General features: G+C 50.4%; 1 protein-coding gene across 1 annotated transcript in view; it reads right to left on the minus strand.

Annotated features, from left to right (window-relative positions):
* Nucleotides 1-27,058, minus strand: part of TWIST2 (twist family bHLH transcription factor 2) — a 50,638-nt gene that overhangs the window by 22,920 nt on the left and 660 nt on the right. The window lies entirely within an intron of this gene.

Genomic DNA, 27,058 nt, shown 5'->3' on the forward strand with positions numbered 1-27,058 from the left:
AGAATACAATGCACCAGCTGAAGTGGGCCACGGGAACGAAAGAGGCACTGTTAGACTCAGACTCAGAAACAAAGATAAACCAGGACAGTCCCAGGAAGAGGGGCAGGGATGGTCACCAGGAAGAGGGACAGGGATGGTCACCTTACTGACAGGGCATCCCCTTGGGACACTTGGCCCTCCGCCCTCACTTGCTCCAACAGATCCCGGATTACTGATCTCCTTGGGAGGCCACCAACCCCACGTTTCCCCTACATGTGTGCATCCAGGTAAGACAAGGACAGACCCCCACCATGAGGGACGCCCAGGCTCAGCAGGGACAGGGCTGGAAAAGACTGTGCGCGTCCACCCGCCCTGGTGACAGCAGCCCTTCCTGCCGTTCTGGGGCCTGCTGGAGTCCTTCTCTGCACCAAGCACACGGTGCAACTTAATATGATACACTCAGAATGCTTTTGAAATTATGGTCTCGCTTTTCATGACCTGGGCGTCCGCCTTTCTCTACAATTACATGCCTTCGGTTGGTATGTTTAATAGACGAATTCTTACCGCGGCCTCCAACACCAACATTTAATGAAACATTAAAAAGAAAGCCGGCTCTTAGAGGTGGTCAGCTGGAATGGGAGCTCATCGACTCCCCACCTGGAAGCACAGCCCCCACCACCGCCCGCGGCCGGCCCATGTCCCTTCTCCCACGACATTCGCCGGCCACAGACAGCTCGTGGGCCCGGGGAAGACTCAGCCTGCGCAGTCAGAAAGAAAACGTCTTCAGTCCGTGTTACCTCCTGGAGGAACAGACTCCACATTAAAGTCGGGGTGGCAAGCTCACCCAGAAAACTCTCCAGCCAGCTCAGCCATGTGGTCATGGCCGTGACCGAGAGCAAGCTGGACGGATGGCCTGCACCCCCCCCCCCCGCAACCACTCTTGGCACATCCCTGTGACTGGAAACAGCCTCGAGGCCACTGTGCCTGGGCAGGGACTCCCCCGTCCCTCTTAAAGCTGCTGCGGGGTTTGTGGTCTTTGGTTGTCATGTAACTCCAGATTAGAAGACTACAGAAGACCATCCCCCCATGGACAGGTGTCCACGTGGACGCTGACAGAGAGAGGCAAGAGGCCAGGCCGTAGGGCAGGAAGCACCGGCATTAACCACCTACGTGCTGGCTCGTGGAGACAGGGTGCCGTCGGGCAGGAGGACACCCCAAGCGCTGGGCATCTTTACAACCTCTAGGGCTGTTCTTATGTAAACCTGCCTGATCCTGGCCTTTTGGGAATCAGCCTCGGGAGAGTGCCCCACTTATGGGAACTATCCCCTTTACTCGGACCTGACAGATGTCCAGGTCCTTCCAGAGCTCTCCATGGCTCGATTTCATCCGGTTTCCTTCCACTTCTCCACCTGCACCCTTTCCAGTGCTCCCCCACAACACCAGGGCCCTGAGACCCCACGCCTGCCAGTCATAGTCCTTCCTCCCCACAGTCCTTTGTCAGACATTCTTGGACACGGCGGCTGCCTCCATCTTCCACTTGTACCCAAGAAGAATTTTGTTGAATTAAAAATTATATTAAATATTTGAATTAACTGGGAGAATAAATGTCATGGTCACAATAATAAGTACTTCCAAACAGCCTCACAGGAGACAGAGCTCCTTGTTCACATAAATACTCTGCTGGATTCCCCAGCTAAGAAATTGTTCTTCTTAAGGTCCTCCCCCTTTATCATGGTATTTAGGAGGTATTATATATTGTTTGTTTGTTTTATGACATCTTAGGGTTTCATCACCTGAGCTAATGGCTTATTGCTAGCGTGTATGAAGGTGTTTTTAAAAAGTATCTTCGCGTAGTAGTAACTGGCCTCCATTCTAAACCGTCTTGTTGTTGTATTGGTTTTGAATGGATTTTTCTGGGGGAGGGGGAACGGGATGAGGCGCTAGGTTCCTGGAAGACAGTATTCTTTATTGTTCTGCTTTCCAGTAGACCTTATCTCTATTTCTTTTTCCTATCCTACAGAACCATTTAAAAAGTTCAAGGCAATGTTAGGGCCCAGTATGTTGGTGAGAACACTCTTGACTTTCATACTAATGACTCCAATGTCACATCAGTTTTGGGATCGATACTCCATGAAGGGAAGGAAGATTCTTTCTATGATAGCTTCTGAACATTTAAAATATGAAAAAGGAGTTTGCTATCAGAAATACACTGAAATCTCATCAAAGGCAACTTTAGTATTTATTGAGATGACTGTCTCTCCTTTCGACAGTGGATATGTCAAATTGCATAACTGAGGTAAAGATTAGGAATAATTTCTCTGTGGACTCATGCTGCCAGAGTACGTCAAACCCCTGGGAAAGTACCTTAAATTGCTCCATCCATCTGTCAAACCTCCATGTCACAGGCCTTATTCTTTTGAAACGTTATGGAATTTTAACTGGTGTAAGGTGGTATCTCATTGTGGTTTTGATTTGTATTTCCCTGATGGCCAGTGATGTTAAACTTTTTTTTCACGTGTCCATTGGCCGTTTGGATGTCTTCTTTGGAGAAGTGTCTGTTCATGTCTTCTGCCCATTTCTTGATTGGATTGTTTGCTTTTTGGGGTGTTGAGCTTGAGAAAGTACTAAGGAGGGCACGTGAAGTGATGGGCACTGGGTGTTATATGCAACTAATGAATCATTGAACAGTACATCTGAAACCAATGATGTACTATACAGAGGCTAACTGGACATAATAAAAAAAAGAAATATTACAGAATTCATTATTCTTACACTTTACCTAGAATTTCATCTAAGTTCCTAATGAGATGGGTCTGCCTCCTTATTTTTTTTCCTTTTTGTTTTTTATGTTGGATGGGTTTGGGTGTCGCTGTATGACAAATGTCCCGAGAGGCGTTCCTCTTCTGAGCTTGTTTCTGTGCATTGGGGACTGTCCCCAAAGGGTGGCTTTCCCAGTCCCCAGGCGGAACTGACACACCAGGGGACCCCCATTACAGGCTGAATGATCCTCAACAGAAGAAGGGAGTCATCCAGACAGAGCACATTTTGGGCTGACACCACTTAGAGAGGTTGTTCATAGAACATTCGACAGTCTTCTCTCCCTAGGCTTTGCTCTTCCCGGTGTCGAAATTCTTTTATTTTTTTTTTTAAAGATTTTATTTATTTATTTGACAGAGAGAGATCACAAGTAGGCAGAGAGGCAGGCAGAGAGAGAGGAGGAAGCAGGCTTCCCGCTGAGCAGAGAGTCCGACGCGGGGCTCGATCCCAGGACCCGGGAACCACGACCTGAGCCGAAGGCAGAGGCCTCAACCCACTGAGCCACCCAGGCCCCCCGATGTCAAAGTTCTTAGGAGTAAAGGAAAGTGATGAGCCACTGAGGGCCCTCTCTCTCGTTCCCTCTGGAGGGCCCGGCGGCTGCTGCCTGTCCCTGGAGGCCCCGATCACCCTCACACATTCACCCACAGGGCAAGGGCAGGGCCGGTCAGGACCCCAGGCCCCCAGCCAGTCAGCTGGTGAGGACTTGAGCCCTCTCCTGCAGGTCTCAGGGGCCCCCACCCTTCAGCCCTGCCAGATCGGGGAGTCCCACGAGAAACAGTTTTTTGTCTTTTATTTATTTTTTCTCGATTGCATCAGGATCTTCTGAAGTAAACTTTCTCTTGGGCCTGAGCGTCACTATTCCAGAGGTCTTTGCCAAGGATCTGTGAGGTAGCCTTCCCATCTGTTTATTTATGGTTTGGGTGACTGGGGACAGGGGAGAAATGCACGAGACCCATGACCCCCAGCAGCTAGGCCGACATCATGGGAATCTGTCTGCCCTGACTGATAGCATTCCCGCGACCCCAGTCGGGGAGCTGAGGCTCACAGCATTTTTTTGGCCCCCATCTAGTCCTAAATGTCCAGCTCAGTGGAAGCCAAACCGTGTTGCAAGGTGACGCGAACTCTATGGTTTCCTCACGCGCAACAAACCCCAGCCCCATGAAAAATAAAGCCTCAGGGAGGAACCCTTTGTTATGATGCTTAGCTGCTGTCCCATACGCTTCGTCAGCTCTTCTTTCATCTTTTGACTAAATTCAGTTCCCTCCACGGGAGAAGCTTCTGGAAGAATGGCAAGGAGGCTGTCCCCGTGGGTCGCACTAAAGTGGCCTTCTCATCCTTGGCAGGGACCTGTAGCCGGGCCTTCCCTCTCAACTGTCATGAGGGCTCTTTGAACGGCCAAGCATCCGCCATGTCCCCCTCTACAATCTGTCCGCTGTGGCCTGAGACAAACGGCCTCCAGATGTCCCCTCTCCCCGGCCAGGGTTTGCTCACTTAGGTCAAAGCCTTCGAGAGGTGGGAAAGCCAGCAAGTGTAGTCCATAGTCTCTGCCTTGTTTCCTGCATCTTCTGGCAGGAGGGGAAGGAAAATCCGTCCAGGCTGCATATGCTGAGCGGTTCTTTCAAATCCTCCAACCAGCTTCTCGCTTGATTGACTTGATTTATTTTTTTTCCTTCATGCATTCTACACCAAGCCACTGACAGCCCAGTGGACTGCAGGTGCCCATGGTGGGGGAGGGGCTCCAGTGTGGTAGAGAGAGAGAGAGAGAGAGACCAGAACCCAGAACCCCCCTCGTGTAACCCTACTTGGGCCGGGGGGGCTCGGGAGCCAGGGGGAGCCTCGGGCAGGCATCTCTCCTACCTGAATCACAGCCAGCACCCCCAGAGTGCTCACCTCCATCTTTGGGGAGAGAAGCCTCTGCTCCAGAAGAGGAGGAAAGGGCCAAGATCTATGTCTTTAGAGAATGACCTGCTGGCAGCTGGAGGTGGGCGGGGCCAGGTGGGCACAGAACAGAGCCCGACAGGGAGCGAGTCCGTGGGCTGCTGTCCATGCAGAACACGAATTATCCTCAAACCTAAGTGACTTCTCAGAGCAGCCCTGGGGCTTTGCAGTGTCTCATCTGCCCCAAATCCTTACACTTTCCCATTCTTTTGCGAGAGAAAGGTATTAAATAGCGACATTGAACATTTGAAGCCTGAGTGTGTGATTAAGATAAACCCAGCAGGCAAGTCAAGGTACTGAAGCAAATTTGGTTTCCATTTTCCAGACTTAGTCACTCACTAAGCCTCTGGGCGGTTGTGTTCTCGAAGCAGTTGTTCCCCGTGACAGACGATGTCCACCAATCCCGAGCTGCCAACATTGGTCTGAGATTCCCAGGGACCTCATCACTTGGGATGATGGCCCCCCTCATCCATCAGCATCCTTGAGCCCGGGCTCTGCCTGTGTCATGCCCAGTGTCTCTCAGAGAGTTTGCTAAGGTCTCCAAGACACGGAGATTGTCTCAGAAAGAGGTAGAACTACAAGTGAATTTTCTTTTTTCTTGAGGAAATATGGGTCAGTCAGTGTAGAGCGAGACACCAACACTGTTTTAAGTCAATGCACACCAGTGTCCCATTCTGAGGACAGGCTAGGGGACAGGGACAGTAGAGGGAGAGATGAATCACAGGCTTCCAGCTTCTCTTGAGCAAGACCTGAACAAACACATTTTATTATTTTGTTTTTGGAGCTGAGATGTTCCAGAACATTCCTTACAGGCTCACTTATCAAGTCTTTCCAGACAATGTGACGTTTGGTCAAGTTTTGCTTCCGTCCTCCCCTGGCAGGGTGTTTTATCAGGACCCTGAGTTGTGTTCAGGAATGTGCATGTATGGACGTCCAGCTGTCTTTAGAGGTCCTGTCTCCCCTACTCCCTCCAGACGCCCTGCCCACCCCAATCCCGTGCACACCCTCACAGGGCAGGACCCTCACTGCTTTCGGTTCTGCTCGAGAGAAGCTGTAAGTGGCAGCCACAACCCCAGTCCCCCACCACTCCCATCCATGCTCTCCTCTTAACGTTCCTTTATAGCACCTGTGTCTGATGTCCACTCCCTGCCAGGATGAGCTCCGTGGCCCTGGGCCCACCCTTCCCCTCACCCAGTCCCAGAACAAATACTTGTTGAATGACTGAGCAAATCCACCAGAGTGCCATGCCGTGTTCCAGCCTTCCCCATGGTGTCCAGGGGACAAATCAATCCCTTCCTTATTCTCAAACCACCAATAACCAACACTGACAGGTGGGATCATAACTAGTTGCTTACCTACCTGTGTCCCTGGCTGGATGGCAATTCCTCCATAGGACAAACCAAATCAACCTCACCTTCATGTCTCCGGCACCAAGCAGGAAGACTGCAAACAGTCAGTGCTCAATAAATGCGTGTACTACATACAGAAAATGCTCAGAAAGAATAAATCCATCCCATCATACCAGCTATTGTAAACCACTCTGCTGAGTATATGCTTCTGGCGGTGTGTCCATGACTTTCAGATTTTCCACCTGCAAAAGGGGGAAGGCTCAATGGGCATCTTCCGGGGCTGATGTGGCTGCATCCCTGGTGAGGTCCGCCTCTCCCCCAGGCAGGTGCTATTTCTTAATTCACATTTCCTAGGGCATCTGGAAGCTTTGTTTGCATGACCTTGAGGACACATCTCTAATCAAATTAACAGACATGGAATCCAACTCTTAGAAAAGAGAGACCATCACTCTTCCCTCCCTGGACTGGCCAAAACGTTACTAAGTCAAAATACAGACAAACAAAAAGGCACGCGGGGGCCCTGATTTCTGTAAGAGTTTGGATGCAACCTTCTCTTTGAAATTTGAGAGTATCCCTTCCACTTGGGAGATGCTGGAAGCCCTGACATACCCAGGGCTGATCTTCCGAGACCACTCTCTGACCGGTCAAACTCCCCCCAACCAAGTTGGCCAGCTGGTTCAGGGAGTAGGGCCAGAGCAGACCTGCCCTGCCCAAGAGTTGTTCCTCTTCCAGTTACTATGGAAGCAACACCTCCTCAAAGTTTTGTTTTAATTGTAACAAAAAGCACATGTGTGGGGCTTTCTTTGCGATCACTAGGAAACAGAAGCAACCTAGGTGCTCAGCAATAAATGAAGAAAGAAACGCAGTGCATATACACAGTGGAATACTATTTGGCCCTAAAAAGAATGACATCCTGCCATTAGTGAGGATGCGGATGGGGTGAAGTCAGTCCAAAGGTACAAACGTCTCACGACAAGACACATGGGTCCCGGGGGGGACTGCACACAGCATGGCGCCTACAGCTAATACCACGGCAAATTTGACGGTTACGAAGAGAGAAGATTGTAAAAATTTTCATCACAAGAAGAAAAAGGCTTTGTAACTATTGCAGTGACTGACGTTAGCTAGATCCACTGTGGCTACCGTTTCACAACAAACTCAAATATCAAATCTGTGTTGTCTGCCTAAAACCGATACAATGTTCTATGTCGAGGATATTGCAAGAAAAAAGAACAAAGACTTAGATCTGAAAGTTGTCAAACTCAAAGGAGATGAAGTATTTAAGGTACCTGGACTGAAAATCAAATGTATCCAATGTATCTTCCTACCTTTAAAAAAAATGTAAATGATACAGCTATGAACACAGGTGTGCAGATCTTTCCAGAAGGATCCTGCTCTCAGTTCTCCTGAGGACATACCCAGAAGGAGGATCGTTGGGTCCTAAGGTAAGTGCACATTTAACTTCTTGCAGAAAGAACTTGCTTCCATGACACCTGTACCATCTCACGCCCCCAGCGACGGGGTGCGAGGGGTCCTTTTCTCCGCGTTCTCGCCCGCCCTTCACCTTTCCCTTCTGCGGCCCTGGCTGCCCCGATGGGCGTGAGGTGAGGGCTCACTGTAGTTTTATGTGCGTTTCTCCTATGAGGAGTAATGCAGAGCGTCTCTTCATGATCTTGTTCACGATTCGTTATCATCTTTGCAGAAATGTCTACGCCGCACTTTGCCCTTTTTAAAAATCCGACCGTCTGGGTTTTGCTGCTATTGTTAAGCTGCAGACATTCTTCACGTGTTCTGGTTATTAACGCCTCCTCAGACGCAGGACGGGCAAATGCGTTCTCCCACTCCGTACACGGCCTTATTCACCCTGTTCGGTAAGTTGGATAGAGTCCCATTTATCTACTTTTGCTTCTGTTACCTGCCCTCTGAAGATTTTCCCGAGAAGCCCAGATTGTTCTTTCCAAAAGGATGAAGTCCCATCCCCATGATGGTAAACAAGCCACAGCCATAGCCTGTGCCAGGCCTTCTTGTGAAATCATTTCTTGAAAAGTGCTTCTCACTCCCCTTGACGTGATTCCCCGGCAAACAAACCCACGTCGCTCGCTTTCAAGTGCGCTTGAGCTTTGTACGCAATGATCTCATTCCATGGAATGCTCCCTGGCCATGCCCTTTGCAGGAAACGGGTGGAACGTTCAGATGCGTGCACCCCGCTCTCCCCTCTGACGTGATCTGACAACTCGTCCATCACCGCCTTGTCACTCAGCATTCCCCCTGGTCACTGATATCAGTCCCTGCAGCTGCTGCTCCCAGCCGGCAGGACCCCTGTGCAAACATCTAGCCATGACCCCCACATTTGTTCCTTCCTTATCCTCCACATTTCCAGACCTGAAACCTGCAGACATCAGACCCCCCTGAGAGTACAGGACAGGGAACCATTCTCTCTTCAAGACTATAGAATCCTGAAGACGGAAAAAGGCACCATCATGGGGTTGGAGGGCATAAATTCAATCCCAACCCTGGCCATCAGCCAGCATGTGAACGGGGCCTGATGGCTCATGACCCCTCTGAGACCCACACCCAGGTCTAGAAAATGCAGTGAATGACCCCCACCCCAGTCGCTGGACCATCCTGGGGATAGGCACAAAGCCTAACAAGCAGGGCTTCCTCAATTCTCGCTGAGCCTTTAGGACACGTCCCATCCACACGGTGATGATGGCCACACTGAGCTCAGTCACTGCATCCATGTGAGTGGGCCACACTGGACAGTGTGGGAGCCCTGGTCCCAGAGAGTCGCCAGCTTAGACCGTGGTGATTTGATGGTCACAGCCAAGGCTACTCGGCGGCCCACCCCCAAAACAGACTTTCTCTCATGCGGTCCCCCTGAGTGACATAACAATGTGGCAGAGTGACACAGTGGGGGCTGGGGGCTGGGCCGGCCATGCCCCCCCGTGCTGCTTACCTTTGACAGCCTCCTCACCCCTCCTCTGAGGCAAAGCGCACAGCCATGTGTTACGTGGGTCTTGTGCAGCTGCAGAATCACCAGAAGCGCCACAGGCACCAGAATGAGAGTGCAGATCTGGGCAGATGGTCAGTTCAAGTCTTGGGGCCCACCAGCTTCAGCTCCCACCCAGAGAAGGCCCCGGGGCCCCACAGAGCTTCATCTAAAACAGTTGTCCCAGGGGACGTCCAAGGGCCTGCCAGTCCTCTGGAACCCACGGGCTGGTGCACCCAGGGGTTAGAGCCCCAGTGGCTGGAGTTCAGGTGGGAGGGACTCAGCCTCTGCCTTCCCCGGATCACAGTGCTCCTTGGAGCTCCCATAGCTTCTTCCCTCCATTCAACCCACCCACCCCCACCATTCACGGCTGGCCCCTGTTGATGAGACAGCCTCCCTCCAGCATCCTTCCCCTACCACACTACCTCCCAGCTATGCATGCCCCCACCTTCTGCTTCCCTGCTCGTCCTCCTTCCTCCATCACCCAGCCTTGGGGGTGCCCCTAGAGCCCTCGCCCCCACCGGCCTCCCAGCCCACCCATTAGCTTCATTTGATGATGATGGCATCTCATCTCTGCGTCTGGTCTTCAGGCACGGCATCTGTGACACGGGAGGCACCCACAGCCGGCAGACCAGGGGACAGTGCTCTCTTCTGTTGTACTGACAGGCACCCGGCCATGACTCTCCTACCTGGGCCCATGCACCCCAGGAGCTAGGCTGGGTTCGTACCGTCCCGCCAGCCCCAAAGCCACTGCATAGAGCCTGGTGAGAATGGGCACGGGAAGAGTGTGTGTGTGTGTGTGTGTGTGTGTGTGTGTGTGTGTGTGTTCTGAGGGCAGAGGAGAGAACGTTGGTATGGTATTTCCCTCCCCAAGTCACAGTCCCCCACCCCAGCTCCATAGACACCACCTCTCCCGGTATTTCCGCCACTAGAATGGGCTGTGGCAGTTCTCTCTCTCTCTCTCTCTCCACCCCCTTCTGCAACAGCAGTTTAGGGGATGTGGCCCGTCCAGTATCAGAGCCCCATCCTGCAAATAGCCATTGGTTCACAGGATGGAAAAGACCCTTACACGACAAGGCTGGTCATTCTCAGTGGCAAACTCAGACCCCCACGTTGCCAGGCGTGTTCTCCTCCGAAGGCAGCCGGGGAATTATCCATCACAAATACTCTCCCCTGTCACGGGGAAAATGTGGTTTCGTATCACCCCCACCACCCAGCCTTTTTGCATCATGTGAACACATGCTCTGCACTGGCCTGGTGCGTGGCCGTGGACCCAACCAGGAATACTCACGGCCAAGATGACCAGGACGTGGCACCGCAGCCACTCCCTTCTGACAGGTGGACAGAGGGCCTGGGGTCAGTCACCGCAACGGGACCACTGCTGCCCCTGCTGGGGGCGTCCCGGGCCCCGGGGTCATGTGATGCACTGCAGGCACCCGAGGAGGGGCTGCTGGGCTGGGGTGGTGGCGGGAGGAGTGGAGGTGCAGGTCTTCGGGCAGACGGAGGGCCACTCAGAGCCCACCTGGAGGGGCAGCTCAAGCACCAGAGTGAGCAGGGCCCACAGCCCCCCTGGGACAGTAGCACAGTGGGGTGGGTGGTGCCCACGAGTCCATCAACGTTGACCTCATTAGACCAGACTGGTGACCTGTAAAGTTCCCTGGCCGACCATGTGCAGAATGGCCTGAAGAGCAGTGAGACACCACACCGTAGCTACCAGACGAGCCAAACCCTGGACGCTGACAACACCCACCGCGGGGGGAGGGGAGGCAGGGGCCACAGGACCCGGTGGGGACACATACGGGGCGGCCTCCCCTGAAAGTCAGCGGGACATGTCTTACAAAACTAAGCCCGCTCTTCGCAGTACATGCCAGCCCCTGCATGCTTGGCTATTTACCCAAAGGAGCTGAAAACTGAGAGCCACTCGAAACCTGCACACAGATGCTGACAGCAGCTTTATGCGTAATTGCCAGCACCTGGAAGCAACCCAGATGTCCCCCGGTAGATGGATGGACAGACTGCGGTTTGCAGGCGTGGCCATGTCCCTCAGCCCCAGAAAAAAATGAGCTACTGAGCCCAGAAAGCCAGGGAGGAACTTTAAATGCATATTATTAGAAGCCAATCTGAAAAACCTACATACTGTATGATTCCGACTGTAGGACCTGCTGGAAAAGGCAAAACTACAGAGACAGTAAGAACATCGGTGGTCGCCAGGGGTCGGTGGGGTTGGGGGGTCGAGAGAAGGGGATGAACAGGTAGGGCCTGGAGGATTCTCATACTCCGTATGACACCACAGTAAAGAATACGTGACCTTGTACATTTGTCCAAACCCACAGAGTGTGTACCTCTGGATTTGGGGTGATGAGGCTGTGTCTGGGTAGGTTCATCGGCTGTAACAGATGCACCCTCTGGTGGGGGGACGCTGACAACAAGGGAGGCTGTGCATGTGCAGAGGTGGGGGGGAACACAGGAAATCACCCTACTTTTCCTCAATTTTGCTGTGACCAAGATTACACTCCTCTGAAAAAATCGTCATAATAAAAAAATACAATAAATTAAATAAACTAAAAAAATTTTTTTAAAGATTTTTATTTATTTATGACAGAGAAAAATAGCGAGAAAGGGAACACAAGCACGGGAGAGCTGGAGAGGGAGAAGCAGACTCCCCACTGAGCAGGGAACCTGATGCAGGGCTTGGTCAGGACCTGAGCCAAAGGCAGATGCTTAACCAACTAGGCCACCGAGGCGTTCCACATAAACTAAAATTTTTAAAAGAATGACCAGGAGGGAAGATACTACAGAGGGACAGGGAGAAGGGCCCACATGTCCCCTGATGGATGCTGCACAGAGGGATGGGAAATGTCCCATTATTGGAAATCACGGGATCCCACATCCGCGTTGTACAGACAGTGGGGAGGGTTCCCTGCTGACCAAGAGCACTAGCCATGCTTATTTATTTCCACCACACGTTTATAAAGGTAGTGAGGTTTCTCTGAGTTGGAGGGAATGCGTTTCTCCTATCACAGTAGGAAAATAAGCTCCAAACCAGCAAACTCTAAACGCTGCACAACCTGAGGTTCACCTTATTCCCTGGGCCCTGTAAATTCAAAGGCTTACTCTGTGGGCATTAAGAGCCAAGAGATGCCCAGGAGGGGAGAGGCGCAATCTGCCCATTTCTGGACCCAGGGGCCCCTGTGTCCAGGCGGAATGGTGCTCAGCCTGCCTCGCTGAATCCTGATACCAAACGCACAGGTGTGCGGGGCTGCGGGGGAAGCAAGGGCAGCCTTTGCCTGGCGGTGTACTGGGTGGCCGTCCATAAGCAAGGGCCAAGGGCGTAGGAAATGCCACATGTGCTCAGCTGGGATCCAGGCCCAGGCCTCCCCCTCTCTCTCCAAGGACTGCCCTGTGGCATTCGAGGCCACTATCTTGTCAGAACCAGAGACATCCCATGGAACAGCACATTCCAGGAACAGAAGCTGGACTGTATTTGAGGCAGAAGGGAAATCTCACTTTCTAGACCGTTGGCTGAAGGCGCAGACTGCCTCGGTTCAATTGCTGGCTCTGCCCACTGCTGGCTGGATGCCCTCTGCTGAGCCACTGAGTCCCCTCAGTTTTCCCATCTGGGGAATGGGAATAAGAGTACCAAACTCACTGGACTATCTCCAGCATTGAAATGACTGGACCGGCCACGTGCTGTGGTCCGTTGTGAACAAGACTCGCCAGAGCCCTGTCGGTCAGCCCTCAGCGTCTTTGCCTTCAAGTGAGGTCTCCCCCCATCTCGCCCAGTTTGGAGCAGGAGAAGAGGAGACTCCTCACACTGCTCCATGGCCAGGTCTGGGTCGGGGAGACCCCCGAGGCCCTGCTGAATCCTGGTGTCACCCCAGCTGCACCCCGAGGGCCCTCCACAGCCCCCAGCCGCCCCTGCCATGGATCCCGAGGCCAGGCCCCAGCCTATGCCTTACACTCGTGACCTCTCAGAGGGTCCCAAAGGAGGGGACACCCCAAGGACCGCCTTCCTTAATGCACAGGAGCTCAGAGAAGGACAACCGCTCGCAGGCGTGTCCCCAACAGACATTTCTGAGGGGGGCGGAGGGCGATGTGGGTCCCAGGGCAGGGTGGACCCTGGCCCAGCATCTCTGCAGAACATCCAAGGCTGGCCCTCACCTCCCCGTGTCCCCTCCAGGCCCCCACTGTGCACCGTAGGCACCAGCTTCTCTGCTGTCTCTCCCCAGTCTTGGTCCCCAGTGCCTGAGCCCACGCCCCCATCTGCCCAGGCCGGCCTGTGGGAGCTGGGAGCCACCTTCTGCCCTGCACTCCTGGCCTCCCATTCAGGCCTTCCTGCTGTTTATTTGCACAGCCAGAAGACAAAAAGCCATCCCTGTGAGTCACCCACTCTGCTCCAGTCAGGCTCTGATTCACGCGGGAGGCCCGTGGCGGGGACTCACCCGGCCGTTAGCCTCTTGGTTTCTTAATGTCTTGACAGCAAAAGGTATCTGTGGTTTCAGACTCAGGATTAAAGCCCAGCGGGCTTCGCGGTGTGGACGGCCACAACACAGACCAGGCACGACCTGGAGCACGCGTGCCCCAGGCTCTCCCTCCCGAAACCCTGGGCCACTCCGCCCGGCCGCGATGGAAACTTACAAGTATTTCAGTCATCTTTCTGAAGAGGATTTGGTCATCTGGCAAGTGTGGTCCCAGAATTTGCCAGAAGTATGCATCAAATGCAGCCCAGGGGTGAAAGAAGGCAGGCCTGGTGCAAATTAGATTAGGGCTGAGAATTTGAAAGGAAATGTGAGACTGGGAGCCTGGGGCTCTGCCTGGGGATGGGAGCTACTCTGGGCCCCCAGGAAGGTGGGATGCAGGCTTCAGAGAAGGCTGGAAAGCACTGGGGTCTGGGGCTCTGGGGAAGCTGGCCTGCAGGGATGGGGGAGAATCCCCTGGCACGCCCATATTCCTCTCCAGGCCTGAGCACTCGCGGGCTGGTCATCACACAAGGCCCGGAGCTAGCATGAGTGATTTTGTTTTCTCATTCCAATCATCAGTGAATTCCAACGCCTCCAGAAGGTGAGGAGGGGTCCCTGCCTCCTTCTCCTCCTCCTCCTCTCAGTTTGGGTTAGGAGATTAGTTACTGAGATTTTCTCTACTTCCTTGCACCAATCTGGAGTACTTTCTGATTAAGAACACTTATCCCCACATACACAGAGAAGAGTTCACAAACTAAAGACAAGCAAAGATGCTGAAAGGACACAGAGGGTGGGAGCCCTCTCGGGGATAAGGACGAGCTAATTGCTAATGGCTAATTGCTGGCATTGCAGGAAGGCGGTACACAGCCCTGCTGCCCCAAGCTGCCACCTGCCAGGGACCCAGAGTGGGCCGTGTTGATAACATTCTGGAAAAACAGATAAAATTAAACTGAGGCACGGCATTAAAATAATGGTCAGGGTTTCTCTATCTTTATGAAGCGCAGTTTTCTCCCAACTGCCGAAGTTAAGACACTGGCATTTGCAAAACACTTGGAAAATAAAGGAAAACAATACGAATACAAAGAAGGAAAGGCAGATTTTTGACTCACATGTTGATCTCAGGGTGTTCGCTCCTGGGACTGATGCACCAATGCCAGCGTACACGCTTGGAATTTTCAGCCCCAGGTCTTGTGATCTGTGCCGTTGTGGGGCCATTTCCCTCAGTTATCAGATGTGTGTTTGCAACACGGAATCTGCTGACTGTATAGTGTTCCAGCATATGCACAAGCCACAGCTCACTCTCAACCAACCTCCCGAGACATTGGAAGCCTCTCGCTAAAATTAGCAAAGCTGATAGGAATCTCCCTGTTGCTAGGTAACCCCACCATTATTCACTCCGGACAGTGACTAAAAGCTCACTTGCTTGCTCAAATGGGATTTCCCATTTTTAAAACCTTTCCTTATCTATCTTCAAAATCTCTTCACAAACGATTTATAATTGATCTTCTCCTGTCAGAGACAACGTGGCCCAGTTCCTCACGGTTTCCTCAATACTGAGGGTTATCATTATCTTTTTTTCCAAATTAATAGAAAAAAAATATTATCCTCCTGCTTATTTTTAATGTCTTGGGTTATTGTTGAAGTAGAACACTTTTCCTCTGTTCATTGGACAACCAAAGTTCTTCTCCTGTAAATTCATATTTTCACCCTCACTTTCTACTGGGTGGTTATTTGTTTTCCTTTGGACTTTTAAGGGCTTTTTGTCTAGTAGGAAGAGTGATTAACTGTATAGTACACTGTAAATACTTCCTTCCTGGCTCATTTAAAGATTTTGGTTATCACAGATTTTTGGTACATGTGAGTTTCATATTTTAATTTAATCAGAGTTATTTTTTTTTCCTTCATAACTTATGATTGCTCTACTAGGAAAGATCCGTTTTAGGAAGCAGAGGATGGGAGGGGTCCCAATTAGTTAATGTCACTTAAGTTCCCTCAATGCTGACCGATGGGTTCTGTGGTGTGGGACAGTGACTTGGGTGTCCCCGCTGTGTGCCATCTATGGCTGAGCCACACATCACACAGAACCACAGGGCGTTGATGAAGCAATATGAACACATACCCTTGGACCCACCAGGAAGCCTGATTTTCTATTAGTGTTACCAGCAGATGAGCTTAGAGAGAAGCTGAGTGGGTGGGCATTGTGAGATCAAGGCCTGGCTTGCTCTGGGGACAGTAAGCACGGGGGCAGGGGAGTGGGCGGGAGGGGACATCCTCTGTATTGCACACCCAGGGTGCCAAACTTTCTTCATGTCACCCAACGGTATTTCTGAAAACCACCTGCACAGTCAAGGGACAGAGATCACCCTTTGTACCCTCTTGACTTCCTTGCTGGCTGCAGGTTCCCATGGCTTCCAGCCCACAGGTGGGCATGCCCATGGCCCTCTTCAGGTCCTCAGAGGGAGAGAGAGAGAGAGAGAAGATCCAAGTGTGCCCGGGCACAGCGAGTGTGCCCTCTTGTAAATGTGAGAACCACACTGATAGAACAAAGCGTGTCCACTCAGCCGCCAGGAACCCACATGGTGTCGACTGATGGGGTCCCCAAGGCAAGATGTGCCCTGCTTGAGAGGTGACCCAAGCTCCTGTGAGGCCAGGTGCACAACTAGGGGTGTGGACACCCAGATCCCATCCTGCTCTCTCTCTCGCTCTCCCTGGATTCCTTTCTCAGTGTTTGGGCAATCTCTGTCTCCCTCCCTGCTGGTTTTCCCTTTTGAGGGGCAGAGGACCAGGAACTGAGGGACAGCAGCACCCTTGGCCTTGGGCAACCTGACGGTCCTGGCTAAGATTCTTTGGAATCCCCTCCCAATCCTGAGCCCTTCCGAGACATGAACAATCCGTGAGCCCAGCACGATCTCCGGGGTTTCTGTGAGTGTCTCAATACGCTGATTGTGTAACACCAGGGAGGTGATAGTGTTTAAAAGAGAAACAGATCGGGACCCCCACTGGGGAAGCCCCGGGAGAGCCTCTCTTCTGCCCCTCCCCCTCCTGCGTGGGTCCCCAGGGCACAGGGGGCTCAGGAGGCCCACCAAGGGTTAACAGATCAGGAGAGAAAGGAGAGGAAGAAAAGCACAGGAGAGAAAACCCGCCCAATTGGCCCTGAATGAGCTCGTGCCAGAGTCCAGCCTTTGTCTTGTCTCTGGGGATGGCTCTCACAGTGCACTTTGCTCCATTCCCAGCCCTGGGGAAAGTGGTATTTACAGAAAAAGAGGGATTCTCTTCGAAAAGCAGCTCCGAGCCAGAAGCCCCACTTTTCAGGAATCAGCAGCATCATCAGCTTGGGTGTCTCTCTGAGCCTAAAATGCTCTGGTCCTCTGACAGGCCCTGGGTTTGAGGACCCCATGGCTGGGTGGGTTACAATGCTCACAGGCCACCCTCGCAACAGATGGGGACATGCCCCCTGCCCTTGTCTGCTGGGCCGACTGCAAACCACACAGAACCTGGGGCCACCCCGTCCCACCCCCAAGAACAGGAGAACGCAGTCCCCGCGGAGGGGCTTCCGGAAGGATAATTGACCCGCCGCCCAAATCAGAAGGTGGGGGGACAAAAGCAGCGTGTTATCAGAGTTGTCTGCGGTTCTCTGGTGGGGGGGCATATTAGGAAATAGATTTCGAAAGAGAAAGAGAAGTGTCTTCAGGCAGAGACAACTTGAGGCGGAGAACCAGCTGATAAACACAGTCATGTGGGGAAATGGGACCGTGCCTCTGGAAAGTGGGGGGGACTGAAGGCATGGCACCCCCACATCCTGCTGGTCACCAGCAACACCCACGGCCTGAGTCAGAGGATCTTTTGGGGGTTGTAAAATACACATCCTACGAAATGTATCGTTTCGACCATTCTGAAGCATTAAATCCAGTGGAAGTGCACAGCGTTCCCACCATTGTCCAAACACCCTCACTATCTAGTCTAGAGACAGAAATCCCACACCCATTAGGCAATCCTGTCCCAATCCCCCTCCTCCACGCTCTGGCAGCCACGAATCCACCTTTGCCTATTCTGGATTTTTCATGCAGATGGACTCACACAGTATTTGCTCTCGTGTCTGGCTCCTTTGACTTAGTATGACGTTTGCAAGGTCCCTCCCCATCGTGTCAGGAGTCGTCCTTAGCTCCTTCTTCCGGCTGAACGGCCGTCCCCTGTAGGGCTCACCCATGTTTTCCGCCTTTCCTCAGGGGCACACATTCAGATCGTTTTCACCTTGTGGGGTGTTGTGAGGAGTGCTGCCCCAAACACACGAACACACATTTTCATGGAGACCCTGCTTTCAATTCTTTGAGGGTGTACAGTTAGCGAGGAGGCTGGGTCGCACTGATTCCTAGAAGACGGACAGATGCAGGGTATTAGAACCCCCTCTGTCCCTTTATATAGAGGGAAACTGAGTCCCAGATAGGCTACAACTTGCCCAAGCCACACACGACTGTGGGCTGAGAGCAGGAGTGCTCTCCCCTGCCAAGTTCAACCTAAGGAAAGTCCTGTTGACCCGTCTGGACACAAGACAATGAGTTGGCCCGACAGAGTCGCTTGGCAGCCTATCCTGTTCCTACAAAGACAACAGCCTTTGGTTTTGGTCTAATTAAAATTTCCCCCAAATAGAAAAATACCAGTTTACTAAGGGAAAAGAACGCCATGCAATTTATTCCAGAAACAGTGACTTCGATAAATTACAAAACCCACTGTGGAGAGTCACAATGGTTACAAATCGGCCCAGGTATCAAAAAGCCCTCGGATGGCAAGGATTACTGTTCCTTGCGTGCAAACAGGGGTGTTCACCGGGAGCCGGAAATGCATGCCTGTCCCGCTCTGCACACCCTCCCTGCCCCTCGTGCTGCCCAGAAAAGGTGAAATTATGTAACTGATATAAAATGGTACTTGCTGTATCTCTCCAAAATCATTCACTACAAGCTGCCTGCCCGAGACATCAGTCCGGAGGATCCACGTGTGGACACATGGCCGAGGGAGGCGCCAGGAGGGTGGGGTTTGTCATTGGGGAAAGTAACGTGTTACCACACAGCCCGATTCTGCACCTGCAGCAGAGCGATGGTCTGTGAGAGGGACAATGCAGTCGTTTGTCCTCTCGCAGCAAAGCCGGGTGAGTTCCGTGAGCCTGGGAAACCTGGGAGGTGGGAGGCTGAAATTTTCCTCTGGAGGCGTCTTTGGAGGAGCAGGGGCTTTTCATATCGGATTTGGCCGTAGGGAAAGGCTACTGCATGAAACCCAGGAGGAGGAAACAAAGGCTGAGTGACCACTTGCTTGCATCAGCCCCGGCAAAGGCTGAGCCCCACTGGGCTCATGCTGGGACGGTCATCAGCACGACCTGCAGGCTGCACCCGCCTGCAGCGCCTGGACGCCCAGGAAGCCTGAGGCCAACACACACCCTTCACAACTGGTCTGTTCCGTCTTCCCTCTCTCTTCCCTCCTCTGTCATGAGAGAGTCCCTCCCAGTCCCACAGGGGCACCCAGCCACCCAGGACAGCAGACCCAACCCAGGCTGATCCTGGGGTCCCCGCCCCACCGTGGAGCAGGTGTCCACCCCTGACCGCCTCGCAGGGACTCTGTTTTGGCTCCGGTGGCCTCCCGCCTGGGGCATTAAGGCAGAAGAATTGAGGCGGGGCCTTGTGGGTTCTTATGAAGGGTCCTTTCTCTGGGAAGGCAGGCAGCATGCTTCTGATAAAGCATTTTCTTTTCCATTTCTGAGGGACCCTGAGGGAAGAAGGGATCCATCTGCAGCAGGTGGCAGAGGAAGGTAACAAGCGTGGATCCTTCCATCTTCTTATTAAGGGGGCCCCAACCCCTCGGTTGCCCCTTTCCTTGCAAGAGTCCCCACACAGCATGCTTCCTGCCCACATCCTCATTTTCTCTTACTCTGTCACTCCTGAAAGAGTGACTGTCACTCCTCTTCCACAGTATACATTTTAAGCTGCCGGATTAATGTTTAGGGAGTCTTCAGAGACACACGAGGAGGTGAAACTGCTCAACAATGAAATTAGAGGAAACTGCTCGTTTCTGAAACATCATAAAACAAAAACGAAGAGAGCGTAGTAACCATATTTGAGATGAGCCCATAAATAGATCCCAGCCCTCACCTGATGCATGTCGTTTAATTCAGAGATAACCCCTAGCCTCAAAAGCCGTCTGAAAGAGGGCTGGGCAAGTGGCCACACTTTACCACCCAGAAAAATAGCCTCAAGTTCACCCTGCCCTTAAGAGGTTTCATGGTGTGGGCTCCTGGTCACCCCTCAGACCTGCCTCAGCCTGCAAACATGCCACGGAACACTGGCGCGCCCAGGGTGTCACCACACGGTCCCCCACCCACACTGTTCTGGGTGGCTGGAGCCGCTCATGTCACCCAAGAGACATCAACGAAAACAGGACACACCAGCTTTCCTGGGGTAGAGGTATCCGTTGGGGACACTTCTGCTCTAGTCTCAATGCAACAACTTTCTTAGAAAGCAGTAATGATGGGCAGCTAAGGAGAGGGGGTCACCCAGCACTGAAGTGGGGGCCAGGGGGTCCAGGCACTTCCGAAACACCCAGAACCCCTCAACTCCGAGCACCCCGAGACAGGCGTGTATTCCCCGGGTGCAACTGTACTATTGCCAGAGCCTGATGGTGGGCTTTTTGCTTAGTATAATATGAAAACCTACAAGGGCCTTGGCTAATAGTGGGAACATACAGGTGAGCTTTCAGCTACAGAATACAGGAGGGAACACCGGGTGCGGGGGGTGGGAGGTGGCAGAGGGCAGGGCTGCAGGAACAATGCTCACCAGGCAGCAAAAAAAAAAAAAAAAAAAAAAAAAAGGATCAGATCTTTCTTTCTCAGGCCCCACCCATGCACACAGCCATGGCAAAACAGAGGAAAATCCATTTTGATTAGTCAGGAACCAATATATGTTGTAAACGATTTGGAATGATTTAAATTTGGAAAAATCAGTCTTCAGTGAAGACGTTTTTCATCCGTGCAACTTAATCTCCTGGAAGAGACAGGTCTCAATTGGAGAAAGAAAATCATGCCTCCCCCTGCCCCACTTTCCTTTCCAATTTGCAATAATCCAGGCATTTCCCGAAGAAACGAGAAGCCCCTCACTAGTATTTATCAAGGCGGTTTCATGAAGAGTGGGGTTTTAAGTTCACACGGCTTTCTGGAAGTCGGTGGAGATCTTGCTAAACCCAAAGGCTAGCTCGCCTTCAAACCCTCCACGGAAGCAGACCCCTCCAGCTCACAGGCACCCCCAGGTCCAAACAATCACACAAGGCGAATGGCTTTTGACTTCTGATCCCTCAGAGCTCCCTGCTAGCCAGATCTACTTTAAGAACTGAGATTAAGGAAAGGAAACAGCAACTCAATCTTTATTTCTAGAGCTCTTGATTGAAGGAAGGCGCTGGCTGCTTGCATTTTGACTTCCAGAATGTTAAACCGAAGTCAAACCCACAAAGAAATCCACCGCAGCAGTAGATAGAGTCAGAGACTATAAACTATTGGCCTGTGTTTTCTTTTAGGGAGTTTGTTTATTTTACAAGCCGTCCCTTCCAGAGCCCCACTTGCCCCTGAAGCAGGCAAAAAAATCCCCTGAATCTCTTAAGAAGAGGGACACACTCAGAGAATTTAACAGAAAAGTCTGTGTGGCATTTTATTTGTATAGCGGCCGAAAAGCAGCATTAACAACAGAAGCGTGAACCTTTTTTTCCTCCAAGGGGAAGTCAGAGAAAGATTCCTATTCCTCGCCTCTCGAAGCAAAAAAGCTAAAAACCTGCCCCAGGTTGTCCTGTGCTGAGCGGCCCTGGCTGAGGTCCTGGGGCTTTTGCTGTGACCACAGCACAGACCTCAGCTCTGGGGTTGGAACTGGATGTCTGGTCACCATCAAAGGGTTAATTAAAATCCAGGTTTCTGCCCAAATCTTGCCTGTCAGTCATGCACCAGATCTGCACATTCAGAAAACCAAGTGTGGGCTCTCTGTCAAAATGGAAACAGTGGGAAATAAGAATCCAATGCCAGACAGCATAACTAAGTTTGCAATTCACCCCTAAAAGATGCAGGTGACTTTTTTTTTTTTTTTTAAAGGCTGGAAGTGAGCTAAAAAGAAAAAGGTATTTTCCAGAAGAGCTAAATTTGGTAAGTGAAAGCTCTCTGGGTTATCCCTTTCATTTAACTGATGGGGAAATTCTGATCTACAGAAAGGGAGGTGTGTGTGCCCATTTTAAAGGTATGGATCTGAGGATTTGAGAAATGGAAGTTACAGTTCTACAGAAGGTGTCATGAGAAGCTGGGTCATCTCAATTTTCCCCTGGTCAGGTCACAGAGGAAAGTGTGTAGGGATGGGAAACACGGGTACTAAGCAACAGATTCCACGAAACCCCATGCACTGAGCGCTTTCAACCCCTGATTTTCTGCACAAATCCCAGACTCATGTTATTCTGAACAACTGAGCTGGAGGAAAAACAATACAGACATTCGAAGCATGTGAAACACTGTTTGGCTTCAAAATGACTCTATTTTCAATTAACCACTAAAAATTTCTCTCATGTTGGAATGAAGTTACACGCTGGCTTTTCCAGTTCCTGACTCAAGACTCCTTGAGCACGACCACCACTAGTAATCACTGAAGACAAATCCCATTGTGACCTGGTTGACATCAGCATGAAAATCACATCATTAATGTCACCGTATCCCATTCCAAGACAAACATTAAATTAAGGCACATTTAATATAACTAAATTGCATTCAAAGAGTTACTACTGAACCAAACACAAAATATGTTCCTAGGACAAACAAATATTACTTTCAAATAACCATGACTAAGCTTAGGGTTTGATCTCTCTCTTTCTCTCCCCTCTCCCTGCCTGTATGTCTCTTAATACTAAAACGTTAATCTCTACCTCTCTTGGTGAATAATTTTTATAAACCATGGGTTTCAGAATTGTGTGTGTTTCATGCACGTCAGTGTAGGCTTTGTATCTCAAAAGCAAATGTTGGGTCAGTTTCAGGTAAATATTCCCTAAAATTTCTTTGAAAAATATTTTGTTTCTTAGTATAGGGGGAAAATGTATTAATTGGTATTTCTCCTTTCAGATTTCTGGAATTTTACTCTGTCTAAGGATAAGAAGGAGCCACCTTTAATTGCACAGAGGAAACACTTTGAGATTCCTCATATTTTGGAAAGAAGTGCAAAATGCAAATGACATCAGGAAAAAAAAATAGATCTGGGCTCAAACCACACTCGTTTATTACTCCGAGATGAGGCATCATCATTCCTTATATAATTTGTTTGTTCGAATAGAGAAAAATATTTAAATTCTTGTGGCGTATCTTTCCTTTTTATATTGAGATAACTGTAGATCCATATGAAGTTGTAAGAAATAATGCACAGGGAGTCTCTTACACTCTTTACTCAGTTTCCCTCAATGGCAACATCTTGCAAAACTATAGAGCAAGGTCACAGCTGGGAAATTAACACTGATACAATCTCCAGACCTTATTCAGATTTCACCACTTTTAAGGGCGTGTGTGTGTGTGTGTGTGTGTGTGTGTGTGTGTTTCGTTCTATACAATGTTACACACTTGTAGACTCAGGTGACCATGAGGAGTATCTTTTTAAACAGCTTCTGATCTTAGTATTCTATCTTGTCCATATCTCTTAGTCTCCTTCTCCTTTATGGCTGCTTCTTGGCCTCCATAACTTATTCACCTTTTCTTTGAGTTTTATTGCCTCGCTCAGGAACTCTTTGCTGGTGGAGACTTTGTATTTGGTCTGTTTCTTGCAGCACATTTATCCTTTCCCAGGAAAAGACACAAACATAAACAGACATTCCAGCACACATTCACAGAGTTTTTAAAGACACCAGTGAGAATAGATTAATATAAATACTAAGCTTAAAAACTGTCATAAAAGTTCAGCCTTTAAAATTGGCTTATTAAAATATTTGTTTTTTTTTTAAGCCCAGATTTAAACTGATGTTATGAGTTATAGTGCTCTGCTCCGAAAGAGTTTACTTTGTGGTCTTTTTTGCCAGGCAAGAGGAATCTGGCGTCTGTGCCGTCCGTCCAGGATAGATTGAAACAAGGATGATGGAAACTCAATTCTTTCAGGCTCAAGATTTGTCTGAAAATAGTACCATTTTTTTTTTCCAGAAAACCTCAATCAAGTACTATATTTCAAATGACCTCAAACAGCCACTCTCAAAGTCCCATCCCTCCAGCCCCCATGCTGGCCAGACGCTGTAGCAAGACTTCTTCTTTCAAGGTTGAAAGAATAACACAGACACTTAAAGAACAATATACCCACATCACAGAGGTCAGCTCCCTCTATTGGATCTTATTGACGGGTATTTTATAACAAAACAATACTCGTGTTCGAGGTAGCTCAGGCTTTCACTCCACGTCTTCAGATCCATCAAAACCTGTCCTGGGGATTCTGCCTGTACATTCCCCACAGGGAATTCATTTGCTCTGGAGACCCGCTAGCATTCCAAATGGAGCAGTTAACAAACACCTCCAAGAAATCAATGTTCAGGAGGGAGAAACAGGCTTACACACTTTTTAGGAGGTGAAAGGGTCATGCTCTGTTCTCCGAAGTTCCAAACTAAAAATTCTCAGGGGAAAAAAAAAAGTCGTTTGTTGAGTACAGTAACCTACTGAAAATCTCTGTCTATGGCAGAAGTCAGGGAAGATGTTTTCTTTAACGACAAAGTGGAAAATAGGAAAAATGTCTGATAATCATCACCTTCCTCCAAGCCAGATGCCCCTGACCCTATTACTAAAGCTTCAGCATTTAGCGACAATACTAAAAACTTCTTTTGAGATTCTCCCAATGAGATGAACCTAGCTGACTGTCCAATGATGCCTGATCTATTGTATATTTTTATGCTTAAATACGGGACTAAGGAAGAAAGTGAGGATAAATACTACCACCAGCCGAACACCATTTCCTGCGATCCTCTTTGTACCAAGGGACAATTCAGGTTCTTTGTGGTTATTGCTATTCATCTGGACACAGCTTTTTTCATATATGTGAAAACATCTCATATACTGAGAACATTAAAATGACACACAACTTACTGAAAGTTCTAGAAATTCTTTGCTGGTACATATAACTAACACTTCTCAAAAATATTACAAATAACAAATGTTATTTAGCAACATTTTCAGGAAATCAAACCAATCATGATTGTACTTATATTCACAAACAGTAATGTGATAAAAAAAAAAACAAGCAAAAAAAAAAAAACCAACAACAACAAAGTTTGCCCAATGTGCAAAGTAAAAACAAGTAAAACCAAGGTGTGTCCAGAATTATTGGCATTATCAAATATGTCCCCATTTCTCTCCTCGTCTTGCAGAGAGTGGGTATCTTTCTACCTAAAGAAACTGGCTTCCTGGAATTAATCAGTTATATTCAAATATATAAAAAATAAAAATAAATAGGCAACCATATAGACCATTTTTTTTCTCCAGCTGAATGTGCTGTGTTATGTTTTAAGGATTTTTCCCAAAAAACTCTCAACACTTACAATAAATAAAGTGTCACTTTTTATTTTTATATAATCTTCATTTGTGATCTAGGTCTGATTCTCTAAGTTTGAGGAATGCAATGATTTTAAAATGAATTTTAAATGATCCTACTAAATTTTGCATTAAGGTCATATCTCCTGGTATTTTTTTCAGTAATTTTCTGGAGGGAAGTCTTAACGATAATTCTGTTGACATTTTCCTTAAACAAAGCTACACATGTATGTTTTACAAAGATGACATCCCTCATTTGTTTATCCTTCCTTCAGATGTGCTGTAAACTATCCATGGTATAAAGGGTAAATGGAATTAACTAATGGAAGCTCATAATTTAGGCAGCAAAACCCAGAATTAATGTATTATCCCCCTGTAGCATTTTACTACTCAGCCAATCCAAACTTTCTTTCTTAGAGAAATACGTGATTGCGATACTTTCCATCTGTTTTTGACAAAGATAGGAGAAGATTCCCAAAAGTTATTTCTGCTAAAAAATCTTTCTTAAAAAAACGATCATTATCTTAAGGGGGGGGCAATTTCATCAAAAGAAATTGCAGAGGCACAGAAATAAAAGCTTAACAAAGAAAATTCACCTGTGCCAGATCAGCCTTTTGTGACCACAGCAAAAACATTTGCAGATATTAGAGAACTATATTTAAAAAAAAGAAAGATATGTTTGGGAGAACGGGTGGGGGCACGCTCTGGATTAATCTAAATTCCTTCTGTGTGAAGTAGAGACTTATAAAAACATTGCAAGATGAGCAGGAAACTAAAGCTTACTAAGTAGTAAGGATCTTGACCACCCCCTCCCCTCGCAACATACCTTGCACCTTCCCATTGCCCTAGAGAGCCCTCCGAAGGAAGATGCCCACCGGCCTTCTGGAAGGGAAGGCGCCTCGGGAATTAGATTTCCTCTAAACGGAGTTCCAAGGTGTCTGGTCAAAGGGAGCTGGTGCAGGGCGCCCTGAGCGCTCTTCCAGAGCAAACCAGAGTTTCCAAATGCTCTCAGCAGCTGTGTCCCCTTCGCCTTCTCCCGTGCAGGGCCTGGCCCGCGCTGCCTCCCGGTCCCGCAAACCTGTTTCCCAGCCTGGACCCCTCGCGCTCTCCTGCGGGGGCCGCGCGTCGGGACGCGGCGCGGACAAGCCCCCACTCCCAGACCCTCCAGGTTCAAGGCTGGAACCAGAGGCTCGCGGCTCAGAGATCCGCCCACCTGCCTGCGGGCAGAGGGTTTCCGAACCCGGGGTGCGCTCCCGGCCTAGGCGCTCTGGTCTCCGCGGCTCAGCCCGGGCCCTGTCTCCCGCGCTCCCAGCGCAGGGCGTACCAAGGCTCTCCCACTGCAGTGGCCCCAGAGCCACCAACGCAGGGCCGTGTCCTCCCGCTCTCCCCAAGGCAAACCTGGCCTCCGGCCCGCTCCCTTGTGCCCACCGGGCCCGCTAGGGCGCGGACCGCTCGGCTCTCGAAGCGCGGGCCCCGGAGGCCCTGCTGGAGCCGTCCGCGAAAACTGAGTATTCGCACCATGAACGCGCTTCCCGGGAAGAGGGCAAAGCCGCAGCAGGGCACAACCCGGCTCGGGCAGCCTCGCGGGCAGCCTCGCGGGCGGCCTCGACTCCGGAGGGCGCTGAGGGCAGTGGCTTTCCACCTCTGTGCCCGTGCGGGCTGCCAGCCGCTCTTCCGATGCCCACTCTCCCGACACTCACCCGCAGGCGCCAGCGGCAGCAGCAGCAGCAAGGGTAGCAAGTACCGCTGTCACCGGTGCGCCCCCCCACCACCCCCCAGGTCCCGGACTGACACCCAGCAGGGAAGCTTGTAAAAGGCCCCAAGGGTGCCCCTGGGACACGGGAGCTTCCCAACCGACCCCCTTCTGTTGCTGCGAGGAAAAACGCACCCCAACCACGCCGCCCCGGCCGCAGGGCCTCCACGAGGAGGGATGCGCGGGCCGGGCCGCCCGCCCCCCGCTGCGGAGGGCGCCGGT

Source organism: Martes martes, assembly GCF_963455335.1.
Source record: "Martes martes genome assembly, chromosome: 3".
NCBI lineage: Eukaryota > Metazoa > Chordata > Mammalia > Carnivora > Mustelidae > Martes > Martes martes.